Source organism: Scyliorhinus torazame, chromosome 5 (assembly GCF_047496885.1).
Source record: "Scyliorhinus torazame isolate Kashiwa2021f chromosome 5, sScyTor2.1, whole genome shotgun sequence".
Classification (NCBI taxonomy): domain Eukaryota; kingdom Metazoa; phylum Chordata; class Chondrichthyes; order Carcharhiniformes; family Scyliorhinidae; genus Scyliorhinus; species Scyliorhinus torazame.
In genome coordinates this window covers 94,741,397-94,754,404 of record NC_092711.1, presented here as the reverse complement: position 1 = coordinate 94,754,404, position 13,008 = coordinate 94,741,397, and the positions used below count along the sequence as shown (strand labels likewise).

The window sequence follows — 13,008 nt, the reverse complement described above, 5'->3', positions numbered from 1 at the left end:
ATGAGACCTTTCAAATGTTCCGATTGTGAGAAGAGCTTTAAAAACAAATTTAATCTTCTGACACACCAGCGAGTTCACACTGGGGAGAGGCCGTTCACTTGCTCCGAGTGTGGGAAGGAATTTGCTCAGTTATCCAGCCTTCTGATACACCAGAGAATGCACACTGGAGAGAAACCATTCACCTGTCCTGAGTGTGGGGTGACGTTCGCTCAGTTATGCAAACTGTTGGATCATCAGCGGGTTCACACTGGGGAGAGACCATTCACCTGCTGTGTGTGTGGCAAGGGATTCGCTCAGTCATCCACCCTGCTGAGATTTCACTTTCTCAACACTGACACTTTAGATCAAATCCCAATTGTTCTCTTCTCTTGTAGCTGGTGTGTGGAGAAGATCATGTTCACTGTAGATCTGTCAGCACAGAAACTGCACTGTGCTTCTGGACACACTCAGTCTGCACGTCAATGAATCTTTTAAACAGGACTTTAGTGAAGGTCTTCTCAGCATTGTTAAGGAGTGAGATGGCCCTGCAGATGTTGCAGTCTCCACTGTCACTGCTGTTTTTGAAAATGTGATGATTTTTGCGTCACACATTTTCTATGAAATGGATTCTACCTCCCAAGGGACGGCTGTGGTAAGGAAGGTGTGATATTCTATGGAACTTTCTGTGTGTGAGCAGTTCAGCTGGAATTCCAACTTTGCCGGGTGCCTTTCTGCTTGCTCCGTAACCAAGGGCCTTTTCCAGCTCAAGTGATGAGGGTTCCTTGTCCAACTCAACCAGGACAGGAAGCTGCAAGAGAGTCAAACAGAGACTGGGAGGTGTCCGTCTCACAGGAGTACAGCTCACAGTCATGTTCAACCCAACGGGACATCTGTTTACTTCTGGCAGTGCGAACTTCACCATCTGCTGATTTCAGGTGGGCAACCTTGGTGAAAGCAGAAACAAGTGATGTCTTGATCCCATCAAACACAGTAGATTTCAGAGGCAATTCACATTTTGTGATGTAGACTGATCCAGCGATTATTTCACACATTCTCCCTGTCTTTTACAGAACTAACTTGGCTACTTTCACGAGATGGTGTTCTAGCTCAGGCATTTTCGTGACCCGCGGGTGGGGGAGTCACGGAGCCGTCCGTCGCGGCACTCCCGATTGTGCAAATTTGTGGGCAACAGCCACAGCAGCCGGCTTTCAACAATGCCAGCTGCGAGCGGCCTTCAAAAAGGCCACGACCATATAAAAAAAGAGACCACACTGCCCATGAGTCACTGCCCATGCGTCCCCGCTCATCGGTACGCAAGCGGAGAAGTTTGCTCACGTGCACCGATAAGCAGGCACACATATGCAGTGCGCCTGCATTTTTAAAAATATGGTCACGGCCTTTTTGTAGGCCGCTCACAGCCAACATTGTTAAAAGCCGGCTGCTGCGGCTTTTGCCCATGCATTTGTGCAATCGGAGTCACAGAAGATTTTTTTTTTTTTAATTCTATGTAATCTTCCTGCCTGAAGGGAGGTAGAGAGCAGGTCACGCCCCCCGAATGCCGACCTCACGTGCTTTGGGCCCGATTGAGAGTCCTCCATTTTGTCAGCAGCAAACAAGGTAAGAGAAAATGGTGGGTCGCGAAGGTCGGCCGGCGTGGGTCCCTAAGGTTGGCCGGTTGGTAAAAATGGGTCCCTGGAAAAAAAGTTTGAAAAACACTGTTCTGGCTGTTAGGTTTAAGTTGTACATCAGGTCAGCTTTACTTTTTGCTTCAGTGACAGGTCATCTCTGTTAAGTGGCTCTCAAACCAGTCTGTATTGAAAGTCAGAGAAATCTAGGTGTACAGGTCCACAGGACACTGAAAGGGGCAACACGGGTGGAGAAGGTAGTCAAGAAGGCATACGGCATGCTTGCCTTCATTGGCCGGGGCATTGAGTATAAAAATTGGCAAGTCATGTTGCAGCTGTATAGAACCTTAGTTAGGCCACACTTGGGAGTATAGTGTTCAATTCTGGTCACCACACTACCAGAAGGATGTGGAGACTTTAGAGAGGGTGCAGAAGAGATTTACCAGAATGTTGCCTGGTATGGAGGGCGTTAGCTATGAGGAGCGGTTGAATAAACTTGGTTTGTTCTCACTGGAACGACGGGGGTTGAGGGGCGACCTGATAGAGGTTTACAAAATTATGAGGGGCACAGACAGAGTGGATAGTCAGAGGCTTTTCCCCAGGGTAGAGGGGTCAATTACTAGGGGGCATAGGTTTAAGGTGCGAGGAGCAAGGTTTAGAGTAGATGTACGAGGCAAGTTTTTTTACACAGAGGGTAGGGGATGCCTGGAACTCGCTACCGGAGGAGGTGGTGGAAGCAGCGACGATAGTGACATTTAAGGGCATCTTGACAAATACATGAATAGGTTGGGAATAGAGGGATACGGACCCAGGAAGTGTAGAAGATTGTAGTTTAGTCGGGCAGCATGGTCGGCACAGGCTTGGAGGGCCGAAGGGCCTGTTCCTGTGCTGTACATTTCTTTGTTCTTTGTTCCACCGTTACCAAATGTTGCTGCTGCTGTGTCAGAAATGATTCAACTCCGTGATCCAAACTTCATCAATAACAATGTTGATGTTCAGTGATTATGTACATTTCCACAGTGCCTGTAAAATATTTAACTGTTTTGTTTTGCTTCCTTCACAATTTAATTTCCTAATGGACATAACACTGAAGAAGTCAGTAAGAATTGTCAGGAAAGATTAACCTGCTGATTGGAGATGTTGATCAGTGGAACCGTTCAGACACGGATTTGCATCAAAGGTCAATTTAGGATTGAAGTACAAGTTCATAATTTTACTGTAAAGGTGCTCCTGTTGAGAGTTCTTGAATTAAGGAGAAAAATCACAGGCGCTGCTTTTAAAAAGGGGCATTTTTAAAATCAGTGACATCTCCAGAATATTAAACTGCAGCCAGTTGAAGAAATTGTTAACATCAGCAGAATCAAACCAGATATTGTCAGACTATCAATCCTGGATGTGATGAGCAGCAGCAAAACAGCAGATTCCAGTCCCTGCACTCACTTGTGAACTCGCTGGTGTCTCAGCAGGTGTTGGGACTGATTGAATCTCCTCTCACACACAGAACAGATGAATGGCCTTTCCCCAGTGTGAACGCGTCAATGGATTTCCAGCCGGGATGAAGAACTGAATCCTTTCCCCCAGTCCTCACATTTCCACGGTTTCTCCATGGCGCCCGTTTCCTCGTATCTCTCCAGTTTGGACAATCAGTTGAAGCTTTGTCCGCACACACAGCACGAGTACGCTTCTTTCCCTTTGCGAATCGTGCGATGATTTTAACAGGCGGTTTAACTGTTTAAAGCTCTTTGTACAGTCAGTGTACTGGAACACTCACTCCAGTGTGTGTGTCTTGATGCTTTTCCAGTCAAAGATGTTATAAATGGTGTCGCACAGACAGAACACACAAACATGTCTCCTCCGGAATTCAATTTCTGATGATATTGAGGCCGTGGTGACTCAGTGACTTTGTCAGACCATGCAGTTCGAGCTTCCTGTTTGTAAATCTACCAAATCTATTACCCTGGAAAAGGAGTTTACAAAACTTGAGAAATATTGAACATATAATTCTATTTTCCATGAAAGATATTTTCTTCATTTGTACCTGTAAAGCAGTAAATCCTAATCCCATGCACTCTCTCACCTCCCTTGCTGGATGCAAATCCCAGGGTGACTAACAGTCCCATATTTTACTGAATGTATTTGTGTCCTCTGTCCCAGGCTGCATGCTGCCTGGATGTTGTCTGTCATACAAATTGTACCTTTCTCAATGCACAGGATCATGTTCCTTACTGTTTCTGTGTTCCAACAGCTCTGGCAGACACTTACCCCAGGCGGACTGGTCCCAGCTCTGGCAGAACGCCAGCCTTTCAGTGCAGGCTGGACCTTAATTTTCACCATGAGAGTTGGTCAGCCCGGCAAATCCTGCACACCACCTTCACAATTCTTTTCCTTACAGCTCACCCCCTCCCTCCCCTCTGGCTGGGATCAGTTCTCAACCCCCTCTGTGCAAAGTGAGAATAAAATCAATTAATCAATCATCATTTTGCCTCCTGGTCATTGGGACCCTGAAGCCCCACCCACTCTATGTTCCTTTACCAAGATGGCTGCACTTGAAGCCACCAATCCCCCGGAGCTGGAAATCCAGGGGCTGCAGGTTCTTTATTGGGGGTTTGGGGCCTCCAGCGGGTGTTTGTGAATCGGCCCCGTCCACCCCCCAGGGTTTCCTTCCTTGCCAGAGATCAGAGTCCTCATTGATTTGAGTGCAAAGTGGAAGCTTTTATTTATTACCCTTCCTCCCCCATCCTCTGATGTGAACCATCCTCCAGTGGCTGAAGCAGGATGGTGCCCGTTAACCTGGGCCTGTTCCCGGGAGGGAGGGAGAAGCCCCGCAGCTGCAAACCAGGGAGCTGACAATGATTGTGAAGGGTTTGCGGATCCACAAAGTGTTTCCAAATCCTCCCACCCATCGCCTGACGCCGACTCTGCTTCTCCGGGACAAACAAGTGGCGAAATCCATGTCCAGCAGCCGCACTGCGCGTGCTCCGGATCACAATGCCCGGGGGTGATTGAGGGCGACTCCAGACCAATAGAACAGGGGGCGGGACTGGAGGACCGAGCACGAGCGGCTGATCCTCCAGCCAATCAGAGTGAATGTGGGGCGGGACTGATCTGGATCTCCCTCATTGGCTGAGACTCTGCATCCTTTGAGTTCTTCCCATTGGCCACGTGGGCGCGGGTTCCGAAACCTCATTTCCTGCCTGAGATGTGTTGACCAATGGGAAGGATTGGAGGACCGGATGGACTCTGGTCCTCCAGCCAATCACACTGCGGGCTTTGTGTGAATGAAGTTTGAGTTTCACACAGATTTAAACTGACTTGCTGATTCCTGGCAGCATTTTGTGCTTGGGTCCCGGGTTCAATTCAATGTGGAGTTTGCACATTCTCCCTGTGTCTGCGTGGGTTCCCTCCGTTGTGTTCCAGTTTTCACCCACCATCCAAAGATGTACAGGTTAGGTAGATTGGCTATGCTAAATTGCCCCTTAGTGTCCAAAAAAAGGTTAGGTGGAGTTACTGGGATAGGGTGGAGGCATGGACTTAAGTAGGGTGCTCTTTCCGAGGGCGGTGCAGGCTTGATGGGCCGAATGGCATCCTTCTGCACTGTAAATTCTATGATTCTGTTGGACTTTCGCTCTCCGTCTGATCCGGTGGGTCTGTCTGGGGGTATTTCCCTGGTACAGTCTATGTGTTTGGGTATTTTAGGGAACAGGTAGAACTTCCTTGGTTGTACCTGTTGTTTTTGGTTAATGTTTCTGGAGTCTTTGAGTTCTTCCGGTCCATCTCCAATTCTCCTTCCTGTCTCGGGTATATGGGTCTAGGTAGCTTGGTGTTGTGATTCGTGTTGTTTAGTTGTCTGTCTGTCTCCAGCAGGTATTGTTGTCTCTCGATAAAGACTGTGCTGCTACCCTTGTCTTCTGGTCTTATTAACATATCCGTGTTGGATCCAAGCTCCCGGATTGTCTGTCTTTCTCTCCGGGTAAGATTCTGTTTGTCTCTTGTATTTCACTGTGACAGGGCAGAGACCTGATTGAAGGAATCAAACATGGGAATTCTGGGAAAGATGGACAAGGATTTGGGAGATGACAAAATGTTGAAAGGTTTGAAGAAGAGAGGGAGGTTGAAGTTGGGGCAATAATTTGTAAGGATGGCAGGGGCAAGGGTTTGTTTTATTGAGGGGGTGATGATGGCAGATTTGAAGGACAGAGGGACAGTACCTGAAGAGAGAGAAATGTTGACAATATCCGTGGACACAGGGTAGTTGGCTGATCAGTAGCTCAGTGGGAATAGTGTCGATGGAGCAGGAGCTGGGTCTCATGGACAAGATGAGCTCTGAGAGGGCATGAGGGGAGATGAGAGAGAAACTAGAGAAAGATGTGGGCTCAGGGCTCAGGAAAGGATGGAATTTAGAGACAGTTTGGTCCGGTGGGATCGTGGAAGGGAGGAAAGCAGCAGAGGCAGCTGATCGGATTTACTCAATCTCAGTCACAAAGAAGCTCCACAAGCTCCTCACACTTCTTGTTGGAGGTGAGGATGGAAGAGACGGGGGAGAGCGAGAGTACTTCAAAAGGAATTAACTTGTGTCAGAGATATTAAAAAGTTTCAACACTGCGTATTTAACAGAAATCTAATTTATTTGACTTTTAGCCAGAATATTAGCCCCTGTAAATGGGCCGGTGTTTGTTATCAGCAGAAAGAGACCCAAATGAACATGATTCAGTCCTGAATGTGAGCAACAGCAAAATCCAATCACTGTGGTTACTTGTGGCCTCGTTGGTGTCTCTGCAGGTGGGATGAAGTGGTGAATCCCTTCCCACACTCGGAGCAGGTGAATGGTCTCTCCCCAGTGTGAATTCGCTGGTGACTCAGCAGGTTGGATGATTGAGTGAATCCCTTCCCACAATCGGAGCAGGTGAACGGCCTCTCCCCAGTGTGAATTCGCTGATGTACGGTGAGGTGAGAGGATTGTCTGAACCCAGTCCCGCAGTGAGAGCATCTGAATGGTCTCTCATCAGTGAGAACTGGGTGGTGTCTCTGCAAGTCAGATGACTGAGTGAATCTCTTCCCACACTTGGAGCAGGCGAATGGTCTCTCCCCAGCGTGAATTCGCTGATGTACAGTGAGGTGAGATGATTGTCTGAACCGAGTACCGCAGTGAGAGCACCTAAACGGTCTCTCATCAGTGTGAATACGTTGATGGCGCATCAGTTCCCCAGAACTTTTATAGCACTTCCCGCAGTCTGGACATTGAAATGGTCTCTCATCAGTGTGAACTCGCTGGTGACACAGCAAGTGGCCTGAAATAGTAAATCCCTTCCCACACTCGGAGCAGGTGAATGGTCTCTCTCCAGTGTGACTGCATCAATGAGTTTCCAGCTTGGATGGGGAAATGAATCCTTTCCCACAGTCCCCATATTTCCACGGTTTCTCCTCAGTGTGACTGCATTTGTGTCTTGCGAGGCCTGATGATCGAGTGAATCCTCGTCCACACACACAACACATGTACGCTTTTTCTCCACTGTGAGCGATGCTTTTTCCTTCCATGTTCAAAGTACGATGATATTCAGTATATGATAAATTGAGGACTCTGTCAGAACCTGATGTGATGCTTGGTTTGCGTTTCCAAACTTTGAAGCCTCCCCTTCGAACACCCTGTGAAACTGATTGAAAACAGAAAATAGGGAGTGAGAGAGAACCCACAAAAACACAAAGGCAGGTTGTGAAATTGAGCTGAATGAATCTGGTCATTTGTGGGGCCGGCACTGGGAAAAAGTGACCATGAAAACTGGATTGTCATAAAACACAACTGGCCTCTTTGGGAGGAGAGAGAAAGAGGTGAAGAGGGATTTTGTGTATCTACAAGTCATATTAAGAGAGTAGTTGGCAAAGCAAATTCGATCTTGAGCTTCATGAACAGTAATATTGATACCAAAACTATGCTTCCGGTGGCACAGTGATTAGCACTGCAGCCTCACAGCGCCAGGGACCTGGGTTCAATTCCGACCTTGGTGACTGTCTGTGTGGAGTTTGCACTTTCTCCCCGTGTGGGTTTCCACCCGGTGCTCAGGTTTCCTCCAACAGTCTAAAGAAGGACAACTTCGGTGGATTGGCCTTGATAAATTGCCCCTTAGTGTCCAGGGATGTACAGGTTAGGTGGGGCTATGGGGTTACAGGGAGAGGGTAGGGGTGTGGGCCTAGGCAGGGTGTCCTTTCGATTGGATTGGATTTGTTTGTCACGTGTACCGAGGTACAGTGAAAAGTATTTTTCTGCGAGCAGCTCAACAGATCATTAAGTACATGGGAAGAAAAGGGAAGAAAAGAAAATACATAATAGGGCAACACAAGGTATACGATGTAACTACACAAGCACTGGCATCGGATGAAGCATACAGGGTGTAGTTAATGATGTCAGTCCATAAGAGGGTCATTTAGGAGTCTGGTGACAGTGGGGAAGAAGTTGTTTTTGAGTCTGTTCGTGCATGTTCTCAGACTTCTGTATCTCCTGCCCGATGGAAGAAGTTGGAAGAGTGAGAAAGCCGGGTGGGAGGGATCTTTGATTATGCTGCCCACTTTCCCCAGGCAGCGGGAGGTGTAGATGGAGTCAATGGATGGGAGGCAGGTTTGTGTGACGGACTGGGTGGTGTTCACGACTCTCTGAAGTTTCTTGTGGTCCTGGGCCGAGCAGTTGCCATACCAGGCTGTGATGCAGCCTGATAGGATGCTTTCTATGGTGCATCTGTAAAAGTTGGTAAGGGTTAATGTGGACATGCCAAATTTCCTTAGTTTCCTGAGGAAGTATAGGCGCTGTTGTGCTTTCTTGGTGGTAGCGTCGACGTGGGAGTGGTAGCATCGACCTTTCAGAGAATAGGTGCAGACTTGATAGGCTGAATGGCCTCCTTCTGTACTGCAGAATTCTATGGTTCTAATTCTATTCTATGAATCTTTATAAAGCTCTGGTCACCACTCTTCAGGAAGGATGTGAAGGTTCTTGGAGAAGGTTTCCCAGAATGGTTCCAGCAAAGGAGGTTGAGGGGAGATTTGATTCAGGGACACAAGATTACGCCAGGTTTCCATCGGGTGGACAAAGAAACTCTATTTCCATTCACTGGTCGTACAAGCAGTCGGGACACAGATTTAAAGGTTTGGGTAAAGCCTGGATTGAATTATAGAAGATCCTGAGGGGTCTTGACAGGGTGGATGTGGAGAAGATGTTTCCTCTTGTGGGAGAATCTAGAACGAGGGCATCACTGTTGCAAAATAAGGAGTCACCCATTTAAGATGGAGATGAGGATTTCTTTCTCGAGAGTTGGAAAACTTTGGAACGCCTGCCGGAAAAGGCAGTGGAAGCAGAGTCCTTGAATATTTTTAAGGCAGAGCTGGATAGATTCTTGATGAGCAAGGGGGTGAAAGGTCATCAGGTGTAGGCAGGAATGTGGAGTTGAGGTTAGAATGAGATCAGCTGCAATCGTATTGAATGCTGAGCAAGTTCGAGGGGCCGAGTGGCCAGTTCCTAGTTTGTATGTAAAAGGTACAGGAGATAGAACATAGAAAAATACAGCACAGAACAGGCCCTTCGGCCCACGATGTTGTGCCGAACCTTTGTCCTAGATTAATCATAGATTATCATTGAATTTACAGTGCAGAAGGAGGCCATTCGGCCCACTGAGTCTGCACCGGCTCTTGGAAAGAGCACCCTACCCAAGGTCAACACCTCCACCCAACACTAAGGGCACTTTTGGACACTAAGGGCAATTTATCATGGCCAATCCACCTAACCTGCACATCTTTGGACTGTGGGAGGAAACCGGAGCACCCGGAGGAAACCCACGCAGACACGGGGAGGATGTGCAGACTCCGCACAGACAGTGACCCAAGCCGGAATCGAACCTGGGACCCTGGAGCTGTGAAGCAATTGTGCTATCCACAATGCTACCGTGATGCCCTTAAGAACAAATAAATCTACACTTTATTATTTTACCGTAATCCATGTACCTATCCAATAGCTGCTTGAAGGTCCCTAATGTTTCCGACTCAACTACTTCCACAGGCAGTGCATTCCATGCCCCCACTACTCTGTGGGTAAAGAACCTACCTCTGACATTCCCCCCTATATCTTCCACCATTCACCTCAAATTTATGTCCCCTTGTAATGATTTGTTCCACCCGGGGAAAAAGTCTCTGACTGTCTCCTCTATCTATTCCCCTGATCATCTTATAAACCTCTATCAAGTCGCCCCTCATCCTTCTCCGTTCTAATGAGAAAAGCCTAGCACCCTCAACCTTTCCTCATAAGATCTACTCTCCATTCCAGGCAACATCCTGGTAAATCTCCTTTGCACCTTTTCCAAAGCTTCCACATCCTTCCTAAAATGAGGCGACCAGAACTGTACACAGTACTCCAAATGTGGCCTTACCAAAGTTTTGTACAGCTGCATCATCACCTCACGGCTCTTAAATTCAATCCCTCTGTTAATGAACGCTAGCACACCATAGGCCTTCTTCACAGCTCTATCCACTTGAGTGGCAACTTTCAAAGATATATGAACATAGACCCCAAGATCTCTCTGCTCCTCCACATTGCCAAGAACTCTACCGTTAACCCTGTATTCCACATTCATATTTGTCCTTCCAAAATGGACAACCTCATACTTTTCAGGGTTAAACTCCATCTGCCACTTCTCAGCCCAGCTCTGCATCCTATCTATGTCTCTTTGCAGCCGACAACAGCCCTCCTCACTATCCACAACTCCACCAATCTTCGTATCATCTGCAAATTTACTGACCCACCCTTCAACTCCCTCATCCAAGTCATTAATGAAAATCACAAACAGCAGAGGACCCAGAACTGATCCCTGCGGTACGCCACTGGTAACTGGGATCCAGGCTGAATATTTGCCATCCACCACCACTCTCTGACTTCTATCGGTTAGCCAGTTCGTTATCCAACTGGCCACATTTCCCACTATCCCATGCCTCCTTACTTTCTGCAGTAGCCTACCATGCGGAACCTTATCAAATGCCTTAGTAAAATCCATGTACACTACATCCACTGCTTTACCTTTATCCACATGCTTGGTCACCTCCTCAAAGAATTCAATAAGACTTGTAAGGCAAGACCTACCCCTCACAAATCCGTGCTGACTATCCCTAATCAAGCAGTGTCTTTCCAGATGCTCAGAATTCCTATCCTTCAGTACCCTTTCCATGACTTTGCCTACCACCGAAGTAAGACTAACTGGCCTGTAATTCCCAGGGTTATCCCTAGTCCCTTTTTTAAACAGGGGCACAACATTCGCCATTCTCCAATCCCCTGGTACCACCCCTGTTGGCAGTGAGGACGAAAAGATCATTGCCAACGGCTCTGCAATTTCATCTCTTGCTTCCCATAGAATCCTTGGATATATCCCGTCAGGCCCGGGGGACTTGTCTATCCTCAAGTTTTTCAAAATGCCCAACACATCTGCCCTCCTAACAAGTATCTCCTCGAGCTTACCAGTCTGTTTCACACTGTCCTCTCCAACAATATGGCCCCTCTCATTTGTAAATACAGAAGAAAAGTACTCGTTCAAGACCTCTCCTATCTCTTCAGACTCAATACACAATCTCCCGCTACTGTCCTTGATCGGACCTACCCTCACTCTAGTCATTCTCATATTTCTCACATATCTATGTCTCTTGGGGTTTTCCTTGATCCTACCCGCCAAAGATTGTTCATGCCCTCTCTTAGCTCTCCTAATCCCTTTCTTCAGTTCCCTCCTGGCTATCTTGTATCCCTCGAACACCCTGTCTGAATCATGTTTCCTCAGCCTTACACAAGTCTTCTTTTTCCTCTTAACAAGACATTCAACCTCTCTTGTCAACCATGGTTCCCTCACTCGACCATCTCTTCCCTGCCTGACAGGGACATACATATCAAGGAAACGTAGTACCTGTTCCTTGAACAAGTTCCACATTTCACTTGTGTCCTTCCCTGACAGCCTATGTTCCCAACTTATGCACTTCAATTCTTGTCTGACAACATCGTATTTACCCTTCCCCCAATTGTAAATCTTGCCCTGTTGCACGCACCTATCCCTCTCCATTACTCAAGTGAAATGGAGGTGATATGAGATGTATGTTTTTACACAGCGAGCGGCAATGACCTGAAACTTGCTGCCTATGAGGGAGTTTGAAAATAGAAACAATGAATGATTTGATTTCAAAAGGAAATTGAATAGACATCTGAGGGAAATGAACCTGCGAGGATACAGGGAGCAGTAGAATGGGACTGACTGGACTGCTCCAGAGAGCTAGCATGGATTCAATGGGCCAAATGCCCTTCTTTGTGCCATCATGTCTCTGACTCTGTTGTGTAATCTAATTTTGTAATTTAACCCCGGGGGGTTCAGATATCACTCAGGTAAATCTGAGCTAACTCCCTCCGAGGCCATTCTGTCCTTCCTCAGGTTTGTTGCCCAGAACTGAACACATTTCTCCAGGTTTGGCCGAACGAGGGTTTGTGAATCTTGGGGCTTTTCCAGTCACACTGAGACCTGAAATCTTCCCTCACAGACAGAACAGACAAACCTTTTACCTTCCACACCCAGATGCTGCTGAAATTTAGTTTCCAATGAACTGAGTGACTCGGTCAGATCGCGATGTGACGTTTGGTTTGCGTTTCCCGTCTGTTCAACCTCCACTTCCAGTATCCTGTAAATTTACAGAAACCTCACCGTCAGTTGAGGAGGCCAAATCACTGTCATTATTTTTTTTAATTTTAAAATAAATTCAGAGTACCCAATTCATTTTTTGCAATTAAGGTGCAATTTAGCATGGCCAATCCACCTACCCTGCACATCTTTGGGTTGTGGGGGCGAAACCCACACAAACATGGGGAGAACCCCACATGGCCAGTGACCTAGAGTCGGGATTGAACCTGGGACCATGGCGCCGTGAGGCAGCAACGCTAACCACTACTCCACCGTGCTCCCCAAATCACTGTGTTTTTAAGACAGAAATAGATAGGTTCTTGATCAATAACATGATCCGGTGTATGGGGAGAAGACATATCAGCCATGATTGAATAGTAAAACAGACTCGATGGGCCGAATGGCCTAATTCTGCTCCTATGTCTTTATGGTCTTACAAGTCAAAGGCTGGTTGAAGTCCATGTAAACTACATCTATACTCGTCACCTGCTCACAAAATTCAATCAAATTTGTTAGGCATGACCTCCCTCTAACAAAGCCATGCTGGCTATTTCTGATCAAATCTTGCCTGGAGAGGCAAGTAGATTCTCTCCTTCAGAATTCTCTCCAATATTTTCCCTACCACTGATGTGAGACTCACTGGTCTGCAGTTCCCTGGCTTATCTCTACAACCTTTCTTAAACAGTAGGAGCACATTAGCTGATCTCCATTCCTCTGGCAATTCC

At 47.2% G+C, this 13,008-nt stretch overlaps 2 protein-coding genes across 2 annotated transcripts in view; one reads left to right on the top strand and one right to left on the bottom strand.

Moving 5' to 3' along the window:
* LOC140419002 (uncharacterized) overlaps positions 1-13,008 on the bottom strand; it is a 283,990-nt gene that overhangs the window by 89,028 nt on the left and 181,954 nt on the right. The window lies entirely within an intron of this gene.
* LOC140418987 (uncharacterized) overlaps positions 1-13,008 on the top strand; it is a 384,502-nt gene that overhangs the window by 227,878 nt on the left and 143,616 nt on the right. The gene's annotated exons all lie outside the window — the stretch shown is intronic.